Source organism: Triticum aestivum, chromosome 3B, assembly GCF_018294505.1.
Source record: "Triticum aestivum cultivar Chinese Spring chromosome 3B, IWGSC CS RefSeq v2.1, whole genome shotgun sequence".
Taxonomy (NCBI): domain Eukaryota; kingdom Viridiplantae; phylum Streptophyta; class Magnoliopsida; order Poales; family Poaceae; genus Triticum; species Triticum aestivum.
The window spans coordinates 481,503,850-481,527,262 of NC_057801.1; positions in this window are offsets into that span (position 1 = coordinate 481,503,850).

Below are 23,413 nucleotides of genomic sequence, written 5' to 3' on the forward strand. Positions count from 1 at the left end.
CTTCAGATCTAATTATTTTATTAAAACAGCAAGCAAAATGAAAATAAAAATGACATTTCAAGAATAGCACAACTCATGTGAAGAAGCAAAAACTTAGGATCAACCGATACTAACCGATAATTGTTGATCAAGAAAGGTGGGTTGCCTACCGGGGCATCCCAAGCTTAGATGCTTGAGACTTCTTGAAATATTAACTTGGGATGCCTTGGGAATCCCCAATCTTGAGATCTTATGCCTTCTTCATTCTTCTCATAACACGGTTTCCTAAATCTTAAAAACTTCATCCACACAAAACTCAACAAGAACACGTGAGATAAGTTAGTATAAACTAATGCAAAAACCTTATCATTCTCTAATATAGAAAATCACAAAAAATATTATTCAACATTGCATACTAAATGTCTCTGCATATTCAATACTCCTATCCTCAAATAGAATCACTAAACAAGCAAACATATGCAAACAATGCAACCATAACAGCAATCTGTCAAAACAGTACAGTCTGTAAAGAATGCAAGAGTATCAATACTTTCGTAACTCCAAAAATTATGAAATTTTACCACATTGTAGAAAATTTATAAGAGCTTACCATGCAAAAAGTTTCAGCATTTTATCACATTCTGACTTTTCTCGGGAATTTTTGCATCATCGATAAACTTTCTATTTTGAAACAGTAACTCATATACTTGCAAAATAAGCATGGTGAAGGCTATCCTTGACAATTTTATTGAAATAAAAGATGCAAAAAATTATTACAAATAACAGTAAGCAAAACCTAACAAAATAAAATGACATTCCAAGAAAAACACATATCATGTGACGAATAAAAATGTAGCTCCAAGTGAGGTTACAGGTAATGTTGGAGATGAAAGAGGGGATGCCTTTCGGGGCATCCCCAAGCTTAGTTGCTTGGATATTCCTTGACTATTTCCTTGGGGTGCCTTGTTAATCCCCAATCTAAGGGTATTATCACTCCTTATTCTCCTCATATCGGCATCTCACCCAAAACTTGAAAACTTCAATCACACAAAACTTAACGGAACTTCCTGAGATAGGTTAGTATGATAAAGAGCAAACCATTTCACTTTCGTACTGTCAAGGACAAGATTCATAATTGTTTCCACATAATGCCTACAGTAGCATATCATTTCCAAAATTTATTTTGAGCAATATAAGTCACAGAAACTAGGAAACAAGCAAACTATGCATTGAAAATAGAATCTATCAAAAACAGAACAGTCTGCAGTAATCTGTACTCCAACCATACTTATGCTACTGCCAAAATTCTTAAAAATTAGGACAAAGTATAGAATTTGTATATCTATCACCTGTAAAAAATTCAGATCAAAAGCACGTTCCAATGAATTTCCAAAATTCCTGGACTGAGCGCAAAAGTTTCTGTTTTTGCACAGATTCAAGTCAACCATCATCCACACTATCCCAAAGGCTTTACTTGGCACTTCATTGAAATAAAAGCAATAAAACATGACTACAACAGTAGCATAATCATGTTAACACACAAAAATAGTAGGGGTAAATGTTGGTTGTCTCCCAACAAGCGCTTTTCTTTAAAGCCTTTTAGCTAGGCATGAAGATTTCAATGATGCTCGCATAAAAGTAAAGAATTGAAACATGAAAAAGAGCATCATGAATCACATGGCAAGCACATTTAAGCCTAACCCACTTCCTATGCATAAGGATTTTGTGAGAAAATAATTTATGGGAGGAAGAATCAACTACCATAGGAAGGCAAAACAAGTGCAACTTCAAAACTTTCAACATAAAGAGATGAAACTTGATATTATTGCAATTCCTACAAGCATAAGTTCCTCCCTCATAATAGTTTTCTGTAGTGACCACGATCCCAATGGACCGAAGTCTCTGTGCTTAAGTGTCATCCATGGATCAGTATGCTGACACACACAGTACTCGAGGAATTATAATAGAGTTCAATCACACACTTATTACATCGAGGTCCTCATAAAGAGTATCTGTTACACAGATAAAATGGCCGAAGGCCATCTAAACTATATAACTGCGGAAGCTTCGAAGATAAATGAGTCCATCAACTCCAACGGCATAGCTAAGTGCACGACAATGAACTATCGCACCTTATTCATCGTCAGAAAAGTCTGCAACATGAGATATTGCAGCCATGTAGGTCAGCACATTGAATATGCTGGCAGAGTTACACTGTAAAACAATGAATGCAAGAACTATATCTACATGCATATTTGGCTGGTGCAGGATCTAAGTTTAATGTTTTGCATAAATCTAATTTTTCCCTACAACAAAGGAATAAATTTTATTTACTACCAAGTTAAACCAATATTTGAGAAGGTTCCTCCAACTCAAATCCCAACATTAAACAAGTATCATCATTAAACTCAATTGAGTTAATTAAAAAGTGATGAGATCAACAATAATATCCAGTTCTAGATACTCAAGATGTCCATAACCGGGGACACGGCTAACCATGATTAGTTTATACACTCTGCAGAGGTTGCGCACTTTCCCTCACAAGACCCGACTGCATCCATGATCGGTAGATCGAGGCATAGTCTTTCTGAAGCATTAACTCTCTACTCTGGGTAGACCGGTACACCTACTTTCCCCTACATCTACTAGTCCACCTCTTCAAGAGCTCATACAACTTACTCAACTATGGTAGAGCCCATAATGGCTTGTGGCTATAGACGGAAGTATCTAGGCATGAAATATCATATGATCCCTTTGAACCTGGGTGGCGAACCGAGGAAAAATCACACGGGTACTCCAGGATTTCCCAAACGGTCTAGCACTGGATTCTCCAGGTTCTCCAACCAATCCACTCAAATGTGTATTAATGTTGCCACCTTAATGTTATCCAAGATTAATATCTCTCACAACTCCCATTTGTATCACGATCCAATCCCAGTCTACGAGCATGGCTAAGTAGCATAAGAGCATAGCGTATATTCCCGTGGTGATCAAAGGTATTAGGTTCCTACCTCAAGAACTACAACCAAACCACATGTTCCCAATCCTACTCATGCAAATATTTGAGGGGAAAAACTAATGCATAGTAAAAACTGGGTATAGAAGAGTATGATCAAAGTGTAACTTGCATTGCTGACAATCGGAAAACTCTAGAGATTAGTGGTAACAAGCTTCGCACTCCGGAAAATCTAGCATAGACAAACAGTAGCATACATAAGCAATCAATCAAACGATGGAAAAAGAAAGCGGGAAAAGATCCAAATAAAACTCGAAACAAGCAAATAACTAAACTAAATGGAAAATGAAACCTAACAGAATTATTTTCATGTGGATTAGATCTTAACAGTAGGTACATGTGCTTAGCTACGATTTTCAAAAAGAATCAACTCAAACGGAGCTACGAAGCTCAAGAAACAAAGAAAACAAGATCAATTACTAATCTGAACTAAACTCAAATTTTAATTTGTCAAAATCATATTCAAGTTGGTTTACTGGATAGAGGGGATCCAATTTGGGCAAACGAGCTAAAAGTTACGCTAGTTTAAAGATCAGGGGCTAAATCGCGGTAAAGTATTCGTGGATAGGTCCCTGGACGAAAATATATAGAAAAAGAAAAAATCTATCGGACGAACGTCCGCTAACAGAGACTAACGAACAAATTTGTTCGTTAACAGATTCTAACGGGTGAATGCTCACTATATAACCGATCTAATACAAATAAACCGGTCGATCTAACTAAACCGAACTGTTTTTTATAAAAAAACCAAAAATAAACCCGGCGAACCGGTTGGTTTTTATACCGGTCTTTGGTCGACGGCGACGGTCAACGGCGAGGTGTGGCGAGGTGTCGGTGTACTAAAGTAGGGCCACTCCTTTGTACCCCTTACTTGTGCGCGGGCAGTTAGAGCCATGGGCCGAAGCCACACTTAGCAGGGCAAAAGGAAGGAATCAGAGCCGCAAAATGATCAGAGCAACGCCAAAGACCGAGACCACAGAGAGCAGATGGACGAAGCAGGCTTCCCTGACAAGACCCTTGCCGGGGCAGCCTCAGCAGCCCCGGCAAGCCCCATGCCGGGGCGGCTCGCCCACACCAGCGGAGTGAGCCACCCTCGAACCCACAGTCTCCAGCACCATCAACCACGTTGGGCCAGGGCTCGGGAGGCACCTCCATGGTGGCATGCAGATCTTTGTGAAGACAAAGAATATTCAAGATCAATGAGCATTGGAAGGCAACGATCCTCGACAAGATCCTTGCCGAGGAAACCCTCAAGACCCTCGGCAAGATCCTTGCCGGGGACGACAGCGCTCCATGGCAAGACCCTTGCCGGGCCACTCGGGAAGGCCCTTGCCAAGGGCGTCAGCGGGGCCACTGCCAGGCCCGCGCCAACCAAGTCTCGACCGCCGTTCAAATGCAGCTGCCAGCCCAACCAGCTGGGGAGGCACCTGCGTGGCAACATGCAGCTTCCAGGCGAACTCAGCACACGCCTGCGTGGCGGCATGCAGATCTTCGTGATGGCTCCACCACCGCGCCACCTCAGCTGCTTGCCTGCCTACATGGCGCCGCATGCATCGCTGGCCAGGGCGCATGTCGAAGCGAGGAAGAGTGGTGATGGACGGGACGGGCCTCGCTTCCGTCCCCGATAAAGCGAGAAGACACCTAAGCTACGCATTAAATGCGCCTTGTCCTATAATACAAGTGATAAGCTCATAGCACTGCAGGCCTTTTCCACCTCTTGTGTGCCACTGTGGCAGCCCCTTTCGACTATAAAAGGAGGCCCATGGCGTACTAGAGAGGGGTTCGGCTCTTTGAAACCATGCAGCCACCGTAGCTAGTTCAAGAGCTCAAGAACACTCAATACATCCACCAAAGCAGGACTAGGGTTTTACGCATCCTCGCGGCCCGAACCTGGGTAAATGATCCTTGTCTTGATTGCTAATCCCGCTCTTCTCACAACCCCACACCCCACAACTGCAGAAGGGATCCTCGTGATCCCATAAGTGTCGTTTCCCACTGACATCCTTGGCGCGCCAGGTAGGGGGCCGCAATTGTGAGAATCTAGTTTAACAGCCGGCCTAGTAGTTTCCCGCGGCTGCGGTCGCCGGAAGAGAAGGCGGCCAAGAGAGCGGCTTTGCCTGTGAGCACGAAGGATACCAGGGCGGCGACGAAAAAGCTAAGTAATGCCAAACTTTAAACGTTTCTCCTTAATATAAGGTTATCGTCCTCGGAGATTCTGCCTATGTATGGAAAACCTGTACGCAGAGGGGCCCTCCCGCAATTGGCAAAGCCCTTGTTCTGTTTCGAGTCTGGTCAACAGCTCAAGCGGCCGCGTCGAGAGAAGCAGGGTAGCCTTCCGCAATTAGCAACGCTCTCGACTCTGACTCGATTCAAGCTCGACAGTTCGAGCGGCCACGTTAAGGGCGGTAAGGTGGTTCGCCCGGCAGCAAGCGCACCCAGCAGGCCAATGGGGATCCGTCCTCAAGACACTGCCCTGGGTTTACGCGCAGGCAAGCGTACCCAGTTAACGTAGGACGGACATACAAAGGAAAATCGTACAGGAAAATAGCATGCATAACGTCAGAAGTACTGCAGAGTCAAATTACAAAATTGCCGTCGCGGTTCTAACTAAAGATAGCAATTGTCTTGTTCATGGACCTGCAACGGCAATAAGAAACGGGGTGCCTAGTCCCGGCGCTGGCCCTTCAACCTCTTGATTCCGTCGATGCGGCTGATGATGGGCTTGATACGCTCCTTGAGCGCCGTGATGTATGCATCCTCCGGCAAGCTCTTCAGCACAACTTCGAAGTCGAGGTCAGGATGCCAGTGCGCTATCTTGGCAAGCACCTTGGTCATGGCGCCCCGGCAGAGCATCCGGGACTCCTCGACCAGCGAGGCCGCCCGGTTGGAGTGAAGCCATTCCAGGGCGCCGACGACCCTCTCGAACAATAGGGTTAGGTTGGCGTTGGGGCTCAGGATCGTCTCTGGGGCGTACCTCACGTCTGACATCCCCATGGTGGCCAGCTGCGTGGCGGCCGAGTTCACAACAACGGCGAGGCATCCGAGCCAACGCTTCTCTCCCTCCACGTGGTCGTTAAGGTTGGCGGCCTCCTTCCTTCGCAATTGCTTCTCGATCTCTAGGTCCTTGGTCAGGGTCCCCTCTCGGGCCTTGGCCTCCGACAACATCTTCTCAGGATCCTCCAGCTTCAGCTTGAGGTCTTTGATGGAGTTGTTGGCCTCAGAGAGCTCTCCGGCCCTACTGACGGCCGCGCCATGCCCCTCCGCCAGGGCGCTGTTGAGTGTGTCCTTCTCCTTGGACAGCTTCAGATTTTGCTCCTTCAACTCATCTCGCTCCGCCTCTAGCTCCTTCACCTTGTCGGCGTGAATTAGAGCCTGGGAATCGAGTGCCTCCCTATGACTCTGCTCCATCTCTCATGTTCGTTGTACGACGAGCTTGTCCATCTCTTCATCCTTGCCGCGGAGCATGGCGGCGATCCTCTCCTCGCGCGCGGCAAGTTCCTCCTCCTGGGAGTTTAGTGCGGCCTTGTGCTAGGTCCGAGCGGCTTCGGCGGCAATGGCCAAGTTCCTCGCCATCTCTTGGGCCTTATCGATGTCAGCCAGCTTCATGGTGAGCTCCACGTCATGCTTGGCCAGTTCGCCCTGGGCGGCCTTCAGCTCGTCTTGAGCCTGGCGGAACTAGTCCTGCGCCTCGGCGACGCGCTCCTGAAGGTTCGCCTCCGCCTTATCCACCATCGCCGTCCTGGTCTTGGCCTTGTCCAAACGGGCGCGATGGAGCACCAGGAGCTTCCGGAAGCTGGCGCCCATGGCCTGGAGCAGCTGCTCCTCCTGAGAGTCGTCGCCACCAACGGTCGGCTCGTCGACGACCTCGAGCCCCGGCGGCGGCGAGCACCTCATAGTCAAACACCTCTCCCTCGATGGGAGCCCTGGTGCTCGACGCGCCTGGGAGGTGGACGAACAAGTCGTCACCCACCCTCAGGTACCTGTCGGAGCTAGAGGCGGCGGAGGAGGAGGGATGGTCATCAACCACCTCCTCAGCAGCGGCCTTTCCGGCCTTCCCGGCAGGTCCCTTGCCGGGCTCCCCGTCGGGCCCCTTGGCAGCGTCCTTGGCAGCGCCCCTGGCGCTCTCCTCGGTGGCGATCTTCTTGGCCTGTGTCGCGGCGTCCTTGGCGACATCCTCTGCATCCATCAAGGGGAAGTCTGAATGCCAAGAAGGGGATAGGGCGGGGCCAAGATCAAAAGCCAGTAAAAAAGAAGAAAGAAAGAACGCAAGCAGAAACGGAAAGCGAGTGGCTTACCTGCGCCAAGCCGAGAAGCAGAAGTCCCCTCTCCGCCAAGGTTCGGCATCGAGGCGAAGCCACCGGTGCCTGCGTTCTCCTCCTCCTCCTCCGTGTGCATGGGCTCAGTGCATGGTGCCCTTGCCGGGGACACCCCTCGGGGCGGCGTGGTCGATGGGGCCGACGCGTTGGGAGAAGCCCTCTGAGGCTCCCCTTACTGCTGCTCCCCTCCTACACCCAAAACATGGTCATTACCAAAGTATCGTAAACCTCGCGCACATCGACAAAGGACGGGTGATGGACTCACGCTGGGGCTGGGACGGGGGCTGCTGTCCGGGCTGCTCAACACGACCAGTGGCGTGCTGGAGGTGCCTGCCGGGGGCTGGCCACTCGTCGAAGTCCTGGCCCTCTTCGCCCTTTGGGCCAGCGTCTCCAAATCCCTGGGGATGAAGATGATTCAGAATGGGCGGAGCCGTTTGAGGAAATGGAGAAAGCAAAAAAGAAGAGCAGGGGAAAAGCAGAGCTTACTCTTCCTCCTCCTCCTCCTCCTCCTCCTCCTCCTCCTCTGCTGCCTTCCTCTTCCTCTCTGGTCTGAGGTGTCCAAAGTCGAAAGCGATCCCCGCGCCAACGTCTGCCGGCGAGGGGGGAGGCGGTGGTGTCTGGGCACACATGGACAACGAAGAAGCGGATGCGTTCTTCTTTGCCGCCACGGCTTTCACCGCCTTCCTCGTTGCCGCAGCCCTCGTCTAGCGCACAGACGTCTCCTGGGCCTGTCACAGCTGCGTGGCCCGACCGGGATGGACCGGCTCGCCAGAGGTGGCCCACTGCAGGACTCGCCCTCTTCTAGTGACTGGAGGGTCGGCGGTCGCCGCCTCCTCCCCCTCGTCCTGCTCCGACGATGACTCGTCGACCACGTCCTCGACGAGGGGAGCCCCAGTGCCGGTGCCACTGGCCTACCCATCGGCCGCTGCCCACTGGGCAAGATCTTCTTCATTCGCTTCCACCGCGGCCTTGTCCTCCACGCCGCCGGAGCTGCCTGTCTCTTTGGTGGGCTCCGCCTCCGCCACCCTGGCGGTGATGTACTCCAGCTCCGCCTGGGAGGTATCCTGGATGAGCCGCGGCTCGGCTGTGATGTACCCCTCATGCAAGGTATCAAAGAATTCATGCACCCGGAGTTCGTCCGGCTCGACCCAGCTCGGGTCAAGGCCGTGCGCATTGAAGTCCGGCATCATGGCTATGATGTCAGACCGGTGAGAATTGTTGCACAGCAGGACCACTCCCACCGGCAACATGAAAACAGGCTCTTTGGCAACCTTGCCGGCCTTCGTGGCAGCCCTCGCAGCCTTGCCAGACCGCTCAACCTCGCCGTCTTTTTTGACCTCGAGCTAGAAGATCCGTTGGCAGAGATGGGCGTGCCTCAGCACTGTCAGGTTGTGGTCGAGGCCGGGGCAGAGCCTCATGATGTCAGCAGCATTCGTAAAAAGCCAGGCCGGCCTCCCCTTGTTGTGCAGAGGAGCGATTCATCAGCGGATGAAGTCCGCCTCGATCATTTTGAGGGTGAGCCCGGCCTCGGTGAGCCGGAGGATCCAGGTGGTGTCAATCATGAGCTTCTCATCGTCGGCGTCGATGTCGCCCTAGTCGTTTCAACGGATCGGTTACTCCCGGCGAACATCGCAGAATGCTGGCGGGTCCTCCTCCTCAATCCAGCACCATCGGCACTGCCACTCTTACCACCTCTCCTTAAGGCGCCCTCCGGGTACGTCCCCTTGGCCCTTGGAATCCAGGCGACGCAACTAGAGATGGCGCCCCCTTTTGGATCCGAGGGGAGAAGTAGTGGCGGAAGAGCACCGTGTTGGGGTGCACCCCGGCGAATCCCTCACAGAGGTGTGCGAAGTGCCATGCATGCCATGGCATTCTAAGTGAAATCAAGAAGGCGGAAGTGATAGGTGTGCATGACGTCCTTGAAGAAATCGGAGAAGGGGGACAGAGCCCGCAGGAGAAGTAGTCGACAAAGAAGGGGTACCGATTTGGAGCGGCCTCGGCGCAGGCAGGGATGACGTGCGTGGCTGGATGCCCCGTCGTTTCTCCCCTGTCTTCACCCCCCACAGAGATTTGAAGAACTCCCGGAGCTCGAACACGTCGACCGTGGAGGGGAAGTAGGAGAACTGCGCCCGTCGTGCCACCAGCTCTCTCTCCGGCTGCTCCGTCGCCCCGACATCTTCGGTCACTCCCTTGCCTTTGGTGGATTTGGGCACCATGGCGGCTGTGAGAAGCAGGAGGGCAGAGGATGGCTAAAGCGCAGCGACGGTGGATGAAGACGGGGGGCTCGAGAAGGAGGATGAAAGGGGGCGGCGGTTCCAAGATTGGAGAACACGCAGGGAAGGGGTAAAGTGAGTAGCGCGCCCGCGGTTATTCCTTTTTACGGGGAAGGCGCGGGCCGCCTCCTTTTGTCACATCCCTAGCTTCTCGCATTACACCAGGCTACCTCATGTGTGCATCATGTTTAAACTTTGAAAGAAACTTGAAATGGGGATTGCGTAAACCCTAGCATTAAAGGAATTCACTAGGTTCAACCAAAATATTTCCAGTAAATCAAAATTGCTTCCAAAAAATGTTCATCATTCTTGGAAATGCTGGAAACAGTAACCAGAGGTGATGCACATTTTTCCGTGACATATTTGGGCTCTGGATTAAATCATACTCTATTTGCATTTGGGCTATTAAATGCTATTAAATATTTTAAATGCTCAAATAATCATAAACTAAAATGTTTACTGTAGGATATATTCCCAACAATGATCATGAGTAGTTTAATGATTTTTGAAAGAGTCTAAGTATTTTTAATAAATCCCTAAAGATTACAGAAAAATAGAAAACAGAAAAGAGAGAGAGAGACACTTACCTGGCGTCCACCTGGCAGCCCACCTGGCCCAGTTCCAGCTGGTGGCCCAGCCCACTGGCGTGAAGCGGTCGTCTTCAACCCCTGCCAGTAGGCAGAGGCATGTCGCCCGCGTGCGCGCTCACCCCTGGCCACCTCCTGCCTCCTCCCCTGACCTTCTAGCGACGCCACGGTGACGCCCCGTGGCCCCTCGCTCCTCTCCCTCACTCTCTGCTCTCTCCCTCGCCCTCTGCTCCCTCTCCCGAGTACACCCGAGCGGACCTCGTCATCGCCGATGCAATTTACCGTGGCCACCGTCCATCCCGTGCCTCTCCGATGGGTCCAGAGGAACCGCCACCGCCTTCTGCATCTTCTTCACCACCCCATTCGACCGCGGGAGCCCTGTAGCGTCTTCCCTGAGGTCATCCCCAACCTCCGGCCGCCGACGAACTCTTTGGGGATTCGGGAGCTCCAGTCCCTCCCCGGCCTCGCTGTTGCCTCTACCGGATTCGCCGTGAGCCCCTTCCTCTTTCCCCTCTCTTCCCATGCTCGTCCGCGCCTTCTAGCCACCATGGCCATCGGAGCCGATTTCTCCTCATCGCCGGCCATGTCGCCACCGCGGTTACGGCCGTGCAAGCATGCGTCCGAGCTTACCACTGATCTCACCACACCCCCACGAGTCCAACGCGCCTAACCGCGGCTCCTGCCATGCCCTGCACCCTCGATTCGTTCGACGCCCGAACGCCGGCCACCGCACTTGCCATCACCTTCGTCGTTCTGGGCCACCTCCGGCGAAGTTGAGAGCACCACTAGACGCGCGCAAGCGCCAGCAACCCGTAGCCACAAACCGCTCGTCAAACGGTGGCCATAGAGCAAACCCGACGCGGGCACCGCCGCGGTTTGTCGTCGCCGGCGGTTAAACGCCGGTGGCTTACGTGGCACCATTAGTTTAGGTGCTAATTATGTTTAGTTACCACCTGTGTTAATGACATGTGGGTCCCTGAGCATAATTAGGTTAGTCTAATTTTCTATTAAGATTAGTACTAATCTTTGTGGACCCCACGTGTCAGCTTTGACTTTGGTCAAGTCAACGTTGACCGGTCCCACTTGTCATACACCTAACCAGCCTGAGACACAGACGTATGGGTCCCACAGATCAGGTTTGACCTGGCCGACCCAGTTGATTTACTGATGTCACACCTATGTCATGCTGACGCAGTAACTTATTTTCTGGATTTATTCTTATATAGGAAATTCCAGAAAATAACCAAAACTTCTAAAAATCATAGAAAATCAACTATAGCTTCAAATCAAACAATTTATATATGAAAAATGATCAGAAAAATCCAATCTTTCCATCTGTACCATTTTCATACATGTTCGAACACTTTAACCTTGCTGTTTAGATGAAACAAGTTAATGCACTAATATAAGCTCTTATAATGGGTTTGCATTTGAATCTTTGGTTCAAATGGACTCATCTCAATCTGTTCTAGCTTGCATTAGCCCAAAACACATTCATATTGCCATGTCATAGCATGCATCATATTGTGCATTGCATTGATCGTGTTTCTTCTCTGTTTGTCGGTGTTGTTCCCCCTCGGTAGACGTTGTACCGATGTTGTGATCGCCGACACTGATGAAGACTCAATGCTATCTTCAGAAGTGCCAGGCAAGCAAAACCCCCTTGTTCATTCTAATACAATCCCACTCTCTTGTTCCTGCTCTCTTTTATTGCATTAGGAAAACAACGATTCATCTGTTACTTGCTGCGGTAGTTGAACCCGTTTATCGTCTGCATGACCTGTCATTGCCACAGTAAATAGATGAAACACACTAGCATGAGTAGGAGTTGTTTGAGCCCTGATGTGCCTACTCATTAATGCTTGTTTTTCATGCCTGCTACTTCTTAGAGTTGAGTCAGGTCTGATTCATCGGGGATGAATCAGAGGTGTGTGAACATGTCCTACTATTGAGAGCTAAGTGTGTGAACACGATTTGGTAAAGGTAGCGGTGAGAGTCCATGTAGGAGTACATGGTGGGTTGTCTCATTGCAGCCGTCCTCAGGAACTGAGTTCTGTGTTTGTGATCCATGAAACAGCTACTACCACACATTGGGATCCTTAATTAACTCTCTCGATTTATTAACCTTCCATGGCCTCTGTCCAGGAGTTGCAACTAGTTTCTGGTGTTTGTAGGATATGTGTTGGAGGCCGTGCGTAGCGCTGACCCTAGGGGTGGGCTATGATGCGGTAGATACACCGAGGACCGGTGTACCGAGCACCCGTTTGGTGTCTCGGGAACCCTGCACACATCGTTTGGGGCTGTGAGCGAAACCCCGGCCGGATCTCCTTGTGGATGGAACCCGAATAGGCGATAAACCTGGACTAGAGACTTGTGTGGTTAGTCAGGTCGTGGCCGACTCCCTCGCCAGGCTTCCGCTTGAAGGTTGCAGAGATACACGACGTGTACATGGTGGTAAGTGGAGAGAGCGTGTGTGAAGAAGTACACCCCTGCAGGGTTATAAATGATCTATTCGAATAGCCGCGTCCACGGTAAAGGACTTCTGGGTTTCCTGTACAGTTCATAGACAAGTGAAAGTGGATACTCTAAAATACGCAAGATAAGCGTGAGTGCTATGGATAGCGTTCTCGTAGGGAGACGGGAGCGGATCCATAGTGGTGTATTGATATGGTGAATATGTGGACTCGTGTGCGCCACCTCAAAAGAGTTACTTGCAATCGTAGTTCAGGATAGCCACCGAGTCAAACCTGGCTTGCTGCAGTTAAACCCCACCTTTCCCTTTGTTGATAATGATGCATGTGTAGTTAGTTCTGATGTAAGTCTTGCTGGGTACATTTGTACTCACGTTTTCCTATTTTAGGTTTTTTGAGAGAGACTTCAGTCTCACTAGTAGTACCGTGTGGACTTCGACATTTAGCTTGTGACCTTAGCTACGATCTTGTGCCCTCAGCAGGATCTGGTAGATAGTTAGGCTTTCCAGCCTTTTTCATTTATAGTTGTCTGTACCCAAACAGGTTGAGCTTCCGCTTGTTCTTTGACTTGTATGCTCTGAGTGTTGGGTCATGAGACCCGTGTTTGTAATATCTCGCTCCTCGGAGCCTATTGAATAAAATACTTGAATCGTAGAGTCATGTTGTGATGCCATGTTGTATTTACACATATCGAGCATATTGTGTGTATGTCATTGAAATGCTTGGTATGTGTGGGATCTGACAACCTAGTTGTTTATCCTTGATAGCCTCTCTTACCGGGAAATGTCTCCTAGTGCTTCCACTGAGCCTTGGTAGCTTGCTACTGCTCCGAAACACTTAGGCTGGCCGGCATGTGTCCTTCTTTGTTCCAGTGTCTGTCCCTGTTAGCCGACTACAGCCCGGTTTACTGGAGTCCTGCTCGCCCAGTTGCTACAGCCCGGATTCACTCGCTGATGACCGACATGTTCGTTGCTGGGTCATGTATGCATGTCCCTGTAAGTTAGTGCCACTTTGGGTTCACGAATAGCCATGTCAGCCTGGGCTCCTTGTCATATGGATGCTAGAGACACTATCATATACGTGTGCCAAAAGGCGCAAACGGTCCCGGGCAAGGTAAGGCGACACCCGTGGAAATACCATGCGTGAGGCCGCAAAGTGATATGAGGTGTTACATGCTAGATCGGTGTGGCTTTGGGTCGGGGTCCTGACAGCTTTGGTATCAGAGCCTGATTGCCTGTAGGTTTACCAAGCCAAAGTGGTCGAAGTTGTGTCTAGAAATTCTTTAGTTATGTAAGGGAATTGATTGTGGAAGGGAACGTAAGGCTCTTTTTACTCCTTTACCTTATGCCCTTCTGATCTGAGTCATCCTCTTCTCTATTATGGGGATTAAGAACTAGGCCTTCTCATCTATCTATTAGGATCACGTGTTACTAGTCCATAGACTGATAGGACTGTTGGATTTAAGCTTCATTTCAATTCCTACTACTTCCCTATGTTAACTGTTGATCTCGAACCCTTGATATTGTTCCTCTGAGTGGTTATGCACCATTTTTGTAGCACGTCTCAAATCTTTTGAGCATTTACAGCCGTCATGCTGTCCGAGTCACCCCAGGTTTCTAAATAGTCTGATGCATTTGCAAATCCTCCCTCCCAGTTTCCGTTGTCCTTTTGGGCCAGATTAAGCTGACTAATCGGTCTATTGAGGTACTCTGTTGCATCGACATATATGTTGGATCTATTATTATGACCATAGGTGTCTTAGAGGATCATCTAGTAGTCTAGCCATGCTTTATATTCCTAGTGTGATGATTATGGCCATTATTCTCGAAAGCATCTCGTGATGCCATTTAGTTAGTAGGCATTCTATTTCCGGGCTTTTAAGCCCAAGATTCACTCTACTTATCTCGTTTTGATAGTGCTTGGTAGTTCCTTTAGGATATTAGTAAGCTTTGCGATAGTCCTCGAGGTTCGTGGTACATCCTTCTTCCAATTACCATGAACCATTCTTGGCAGGAGTACTTTTAAACCAAAAGATCACAATCAAAGTACTCTTGAGGAGTTCTCCATTCATAATTGTGACTCTGCCAGTCCTACCTCTCTACATGGGTTATCCGGAAGAAACATGTCGAACTTGGTTCGACATACTAATCCATGTATCCACAACTCAGAAAGTTATATGTTCCTTGAGTTGACCCTCCTCAGATGTATTCCGACACTAGTCTATCAATTTATAGTCAGGAATAGTTGTGCATTCGTGTTCATCAATGCCTATTATTCTTGTGGTCTGCCAAGCCATTCTATTCCAGAATGACTAGGAGAAACAAACTCCAGTACCTTATCCATTTCTAGGATTGGGTCAAAGCAGTTGTATCCCGCATATCATAATGCCAAACCAGCTTTTATTCTGTTCTACCCTGAAGTATTGCCCTCTTGATATCAGGAATGTCATGATAATTGTACCACCTCTTATGAATTCTTGATTTAGTGATACTTCGTGCCATCATTGTTCATTCCTCGGTTACGTGTTGTTGTAACCGGAATGCCGACAAGTGAACTGTGATGTGCGAAATCAATACGCCTAGCGACTAGTTGCTTTGTAGTAATGGACAATATTCTCATTCTTAGTGTGTTGGTTATTGAATCATCATCCTAAGATTGATCGTGCTACCTAGTCCTTATTCTGGTGCACTCTTCGATCAATGAGTTAGGATTATTCAGTGCCTTGCTTATTTGATCATATCATCTTGCTCTGAAAAGCAAGATTGTTCCCGAGCTTAGTAATATATCGGTGGTTCGTGATTTTCCAGATATCTTCTTGGAAGTATTACTAGGTTGTCCCCTGACTGTTATGTTGAGCTCGTGATCAAGTTGGTTTTCCTCTAAACCAGTCATTCTCCAAGAATCTGTGTTGGATACCCCTAAGCTAGCTGGTTAAGCCAAACAACAACTTGGAGAGTTGGAAGATAAAAGCTTGACCGACTTAGTTCATTTTAAGGGATATCCTTTTGGGTGTGTGTTGAAGAAAGGTGATATCTTCATCGATTGGTCCTCGGGATCAATTGTTGGATCTATTGCCTTATCAAAACTTTGATTTGAGTACGGGCTATTATCAAGTCAAATCAGAATCAACGATGTTCGTAATGTTGTCTTACTCTTGGTTGATCCCAATGGACCAAATTCTCTGTACTTAAATGTCTTCCCTGGATCGGTATGCTAACACACATAGTACTCGAGGAATTATAACAGAGTTCAATCACACACTTATTACATCGAGGTCCTCATAAAGAGTATCTGTTACACAAATAAAATGGCTGAAGGCCATCTAAACTAAATAACCGCGAAAGCTTCAAAGATAAATGAGTCCATCAACTCCAATGGCATAGCTGAGTGCATGAAAATGACCTATCCCACCTTATTCGTCATCGGAAAAGTCTATAACATGAGACATTGCATCCGTGTAGGTTAGCACATTGAATATGCTAGCAGAATTACACTGTAAAGCAATGAATGCAAGAACTATATCTACATGCATATTTGGCAGGTGGAGGCTCTAAGTTTAATGTTTTGCATAAAGCTAATTTTTCCCTACAACAAAGGAATAAATTTTATTTACTACCAAGTTAAACCAATATTTGAGATGGTTCCTCCAACTCAAATCCCAACATTAAACAAGTATCATCATTAAATCCCAATTCAGTTAATTAAAAAGTGATGAGATCAACAATAATATCCACTTCTAGATACTCAAGATGTCCATAACCGGGGACACGGCTAACCACGATTAGTTTATACACTCTCTAGAGGTTGCGCACTTTTCCCCACAAGACTCGACCGCATCCATGATCGGATGATCGAGACATAGCCTTTCTGAAGCATTAACTCTCTACTCCGGGCAGACCGGTACACCTACTTTCCCCTACATCTGCTAGTCCACCTCTTCAAGAGCACACGCAACTTACTCAATTGTGCCAGAGCCCATAATGGCTTGTAGCTACACACGGAAGTTTCTAGGCATGAAATATCATATGATCCCTTTGAGCTTGGGTGGCAAACCGAGGGAAAATCACACGGGTACTCTGGGATTTCCCAAACGGGCTAGCACTGGATTCTCTAGGTGCCCCAACCAATCCACCCAGATGTGTATTAAAGTTGCCACCTTAATGTTATCCAAGATTAATATCTCTCACAACTCCCATGTGTATCATGATCCAATCGCCATCTAAGAGCATGGCTAAGCAGCATAAGAGCATAACGTATATTCCCGGGATGATCAAAGGCATTAGGTTCCTACCTCAAGAACTACAACCAAACCACATGTTCGCAATCCTACTGATGCAAATATTCGAGGTGCAAAACTAATGCATAGTAAAAATTGGGTATAGAAGAGTGTGATCAAACTGTAACTTGCCTTGCTGACGATCGGAAAACTCTAGAGATTCATGGTAACAAGCTTCGTACTCTGGAAAATCTAGCATAGACAAATAGTAGCATACATAAGAAATCAATCAAACGATGCAAAAAGAAAACGAGAAAAGATCCAAATAAAACTTGAAACAAGAAAATAACTAACTAAATGGAAAACGAAACCTAACAACATTATTTTCATGTGGATTAGATCTTAACAGTAGGTACATGTGCTTAGCTACGATTTGCAAAAAGAATCAACTCAAACGGAGCTACGAGACTCAAGAAACAAACAAAACAACATCGATTACTAATCTGAACTAAACTCAAATTTTGAATTGTCAAAAATCATGTTCAGGTTAGTTTACTGGATATAGGGGATCATTACGAAGATTTTGGCCTTGGTTTCATCTAATTTGGATAAACGAGCTAAAAGTTATGCTAGTTTAAAGATCAGGGGCTAAATCACGATAAAAGTCTTCGCGGATAGGTCCCTGGACGAAAATAAACAGAAAAAGAAAAATCTATCGGACGAACGCCCGCTAATAGAGACTAACGAACGAATTCTTTAGTTAACAGATTCTAACGGGTGAATGCTCACTATATAACCGATTTCATAAAAATAAACCGGTCGATCTAACTAAACCGAACTTAAAAAACACAAATAAAACCGGCGAACCAGGCGGTTTTTATACCGGTCTTCGGTCGGTGGCGACAGTCAACGGGGAGGCGGGGCGAGGCGGCTCCGGCAGGCTTGGCGACGGCGGCGGCTTGGCGGCGGCGGTGGCGACTAACGCGGGCGGCGGTGCGGCGCCAGCAGCGCAGGCGGCAGCGTACAAGCTCGGCGGCGGTGCGACGCTGGGCAGAGGGCGGCGGCGGCTATTTGTGTTGGGGAGGAGAGGGGGCGGCGTCGCAGCTTATAAGGAGGGGGGTGCCCGACTTGGGGAAGGAGGCGGCCGGGGCGCGGCTCTGATCCGGACTCCACCGGAGTCCAGCGGGGTTACGGTGGCGAGGCAGTTCGGCGTGAGTGGGCTTCGGCCTGGCTCAGCTGGGCCGGTGTAGTCGGCGCGCGCGACCTTTTTTTCAAACAGTGCCGCGAGGAAAAATCCTAAACAATAAAATAATAATCCTAAATATTCCAGAAATAATTTTCACCATCCCTGCCTAATATTTGGGACAATGTGAACATTTTTCTGGACTAAATGCAATTTTTAAAAATGCATGTTTTTCTCTAATCCAAATAAAATGCAACCGAATATAATTGCAAATAAAATTCCAATAAAATAATTTGACTTCCAAATTTCTTTTCCAACATTTCTCCTCTATTTTGAAGAAGTCATTTTATCTTCTCTCATTTTTTTTCTAGTTTTGAAATTATTGGAAAGAATTTGTTGAAATCAAATTGATCCACCTTTCAAATTTGACATAAATTTAGAAATGAAAATTTTATGAAACCTCTAACTCTGTCCTTGGGTCCTTGAGTTGCTTAAGATTTCTTGGATCACAACCAAAATGCAATAAAATATGAAATGCATATGAATGATCTATGTATAACATCCAAATTGAAAATTGGGATGTTACATTTTCAGTAGCATCATGAATGATTTCAACAATATAGCAATCACATAAAGCATTCTTTTCATGATACATAAGCATAGAAATTTTGTTACTCTCGCCATAAGCAAATTTATTCTCATAATAGTAGTGGGAGCAAAATCAACAAAATAACTATCATGGGATTGAAAATTAAAATCATGATGACAAGTTTTATGGTTATCATTATTCTTTATAACATACATGTCATCACCATAATCATCATAGGTAGCAACTTTGTTGTCATTATCAATTGAAACCTCTTCCAAAATAGTGGATTCATCCCTAATTAAAGTCATGACCTCTCCAAATCCACTTATTTCAATATGGTAACAAGATTCAACACCGTCCAAAATAGTGGGATCATTACCTAGAGTTGACAATCTTCCAAACCAACTTTCATCACTACAAAAAAATACACTTCCGTGATGATACGTGTTTGTCAGAGTAGATCGCGTTTTTTGTCATGCATGTACATCCATGACAAATTTATGACAGAATCAAGATAGTCATACCTGTGCTGTCGTAGAAGTGTTCCATGACATTACCAAAATTATCATCATGGAAGTGTCCACTACAATGACGATAAATCGTGCGTCACAAAAGTGCTTTCGTCAAGGGTGACCGACACGTGGCATCCACCGTAACGGAACGCTGATAAGCTATCGGGTCGGGTTTTGGATCCGATAACCCTTTAACAGCCCCGACCAATGAGGATTTTCCATGTGTAAAATCATCATTGGCTGGAGGAGACACGTGTTAGGTCCGCGTTGGCACAGGTATCACTCATCCAATGGGCGAGACGCTCCTATGATATGTTGACACATGGACCGGCCCATCAAGTTTAAATGGGCTGGCCCAACTAAAGGCCCACAAGATTTTGCGGGCCATAATGGGCCTGCCCAGCTAAAGGCCCACGAGATTTTGCGGACCATAATGGGCTGGCCCAGCTAATGGCCTACAAGATTTTGCGGGCCATAATGGGCCGGCCTTGGTAAAGGCCCACAAGATTTTTGTGTGCCATAATGGGCTGGCCCGGGTAAAGGCCCACAAGATTCTTGCGGATCATAATGGGCAGGCACAGCTAAAGGCCCACGAGATTTCACCGACATTAATGGGCCGGCCCAGCTGTAGGCCCACAAGATTTTGAGGACCCTAGTAGGCCCGCCCATTAAGTGGCTGCCATGTTTTGGGCTAAACGCTGGCCCATATTTGATCTGGTCCGTTAATGGCCTGCCACGTTCCGGGCTAATAATGGCCCATATGAGATCCGGCCCATTAAAAGCCTACCATGTTCTGGGCCAAATTACAACCCAGATCAGGTCCGACCCTTTCAGAGGCTTTGGGCTCAATTATGGCCCATATCAGATTCGACCCGTCAACGGGACGCTATGCTTTTGGGCCCACTTGCTAAAGGCCCATTTAGTAATTCGGCCTGATATTAGTTTCGGCCTGTTAAGGGCCCGTTTAACATTTTGGCCCTATATTAATTTCGGCCTGTTAAAAGCCCGTCATATAGTTGGGCCTAACTACGGCCCGGTTTGCATCCGGCCTGCTCACAGCCGATATCTGATTGGGCCAAACAAGGACCGAGACAATTTTGACATGTCAAAAGCCCGTGATTTGATTCGCACAATCATGGGCTGGGGTCCATTTCGGGCCGCTGCTGGCCCGTGAGCTGTTCGACACGTTTCAGGCCCAACCTACATCGTGATTGCATGACGACCCGATTATGTACCGTAATTTTACTGTTTGGCCAGTTTACTGCGAAGATAAGATATATATACAGTAAAATAACTGCAGCATCGTGAATAAGAAAAAAGCTAGACTATACAGTAAAGAAATTACGGCATATTACATCCACTGGGCATCAAATTCGCCACTATGATAATAAAGCATAAGCAGACAGCAGATTACATACACTGGGTATCAAAGATCGCCACCAGTGCAAATAAATATGCCGACAAAATAATATACAAAACCGACAGCACTTCAATAGAGTTCAAGAAAGGTTAGCCCTACTGGGGAGCTGCAGCGCAAGCAGCTAAGCAAGATGATGAGACTGCGCTTGTTCAACACTTATATCGTCCTCACTCTGAAAGATAAACAAGCAGACAAATGACAGGTTTTTCACATAAAAGTATCAGTGCTGACAATTCATCACATTTCTTACTGACGAATAAAGTGACACAGTTTAAAATTGCATTAACACAATATGGTATTGTTCAGGTCAAGACATGGTAGGAAATGACATTGTGAAGGAGTTGGAAACTTCACGACACCACTGGATTACAGATCAAGAACTCATAAGTATAAATGGTTAGTGTGCTGTCAATTTATCCCATTTCAGATTGGCAATTAAAGAGACAGTTTAAATAATAGTAGAATGATATGACATTGTTCATAGTTAAGACATTGTAGAATATGACATTGTGCTATAGTGGGTAGGTTCACCACACCACTAGATTACGGATGAAGAACAGAAGCATACATGCAGTGCAAAAGAAGATCACTTGCTCTGTATAGTTTAATTTACATGGTATGAAGAAGGAACTTGGTTGTACAACTGAAAACCTAAATTGAGAAGGACAAACTTTTGTTTATGAACTACATAATAATCTTTAAACATGCAATTTGATGCAAACACCAAAAATAAACAGCTGTTGCAGTCATGCCTAACCAAATATATACAACAAAGTTTGAAGCCTTGAGAAGGACAAACTTACATTATTGGTGAAGACAGGCTCTATAAAGGCCTTGTCCATGCTGATGGGGGGGGGCAATTCAAGAAGTTTACCACAGAATCTTCTTCATAAGCATTGCCTTTATTCTACATTTTGTTAAGAGTAAATATAGATGTGATAATATACGAAAAATGGAGAATATTTAAGATAAGATGAAGAGTGATGCTACATAACCAAGTAGCTATAAATGTAAGTGCAGGGATACAGGCAAAAGGTACAGCCAAGAGCAATGCACAACTAAACTTCTTTAGTACCAACCTTATGGTAAGAGTAAATATAGATCTGATGTGTAGAAAATGGAGGGCAAAGGAAAATAAGTTGCAGAGTGATGGTACATGAACAACTACCTGTCATTATAAGTACAATGATAAAGGACATCATGTACTTACAAGAACGATGCAAAGCTAAAAAAATCATTGGCATTGGATATATTCTACACTAATGTAACCATTCATACATATCAGATAATTTGGAGCGAACAATTGATAAGCAAGCTATCATGCATACTACTGTCACATAATGAACCAGGTATATATGCAAGTACAGTGATACAGGACAACAGGTACTAACAAGAGAAAAGAAGCGGGCAGCATATTTGCGATATCCTGTCGTTCGTTTCAAACCGGAATTCTTCTTCGAGTAGATTTCTTGCAAAAAAGATCCATAAGGCACATGCGGAAAAGTAGAAGTTCAAATTGTCATGTGATTTCATAGACAGTACCTCATCCTGGGAACGAGACTAGTGCATAACAAGGTTTTTCCATTCAATGTCTTCTAAATTTAGCACATGAGACTTCACCGGAAATTCGTTTATAGACTTGCCATCAAAGTGTGATTTCCTCAGGTAGCACCGATAATGCTGCAATGCTTCCTTGAAAAGCACAACCAAGCTTTGATCGTCATGACTATCCAGATTGACCCTCGCCTAGTTACAACAATGTAATGTAAATCATTGATGTGTTCAATCAGCAAAAAACAGGAAAATGATAACCATGAATAATAGCACTTACACGTAAGTTGGATAGGAAGATGTGAAAATGGTGTCTGTCTTCACTATAATCTTCCCATGATGGGAATATATGCATGTAGTCCCTAACAACATTGAAAGCATTGTCTTTTAAACTAGGAACAAATGGAATGGGGTTCCAATCTGTAGGAATTGGTCGTCTCTGTAGTTGGGATAGGTCTTCGGCCGGTGGACTTGCTATACTTTTTGCTGGAGTGGGATTTTTCTATCGTACGGCTAGTGCTATGGCAAATGAAATTGGTATACCTTTTGATGGAGTGCAGGTCCTGTGTTGTGGGGCTAGTGGTGTGGCAAGTGAAGTATGGGTACAGTCTGCTGGAGTCGGTCCTACATTTTGTGTCACTGGTTGTACAACCAATATAAGTGGGGTGCTGTCTGATTTCTCCGACACCACCACGTTTTCAAGGACTTTGCTGGTGCCCCTTCAGGTTCGGCAATCACCCTCTTCCTTTTTGATGTCTGATGCACAAGAACAACATTTGAGTGGAAAAACATGGTATGATGATAGATGGAATATGTATTGATAATGGATGGGCACGGCACCTCAGCATATATGATGAGTAAACTAAGCAGATGGTGGTGCAACAAAGTAGAAGAAATGCAAGACAACATATGCAAGATACCCGCAATCAATAAAACCTTGCCAAATTAGAACATGCACCTTGATGGGTGAACAGGACAGGCCATCTGCCTTTGACTCCTCGAGGTTAGAATAGTCATTAGGATCATATTCTGAACAAGAATCAACAAGTGGGGAGCGTATGAGTTTCATTGCATCCAGAATGGCACTCAATGCCTTGGTGCCAATTTTGTAAGTCATTGCAGTGTTTAGCTTCAAGACTGGACTGCTGCTAGTGTGACACAAAGCAGCTACACAGATCATAGTGTAGATATAACGAGTAATACCGTAAGCATCAGATTAAAATCAGCAAAGTGGAACTTGGTGGAATATATGTGCTAATACTGCCGGTACAGCTAGAAAGGCTTCGGATACCAGTTCTCT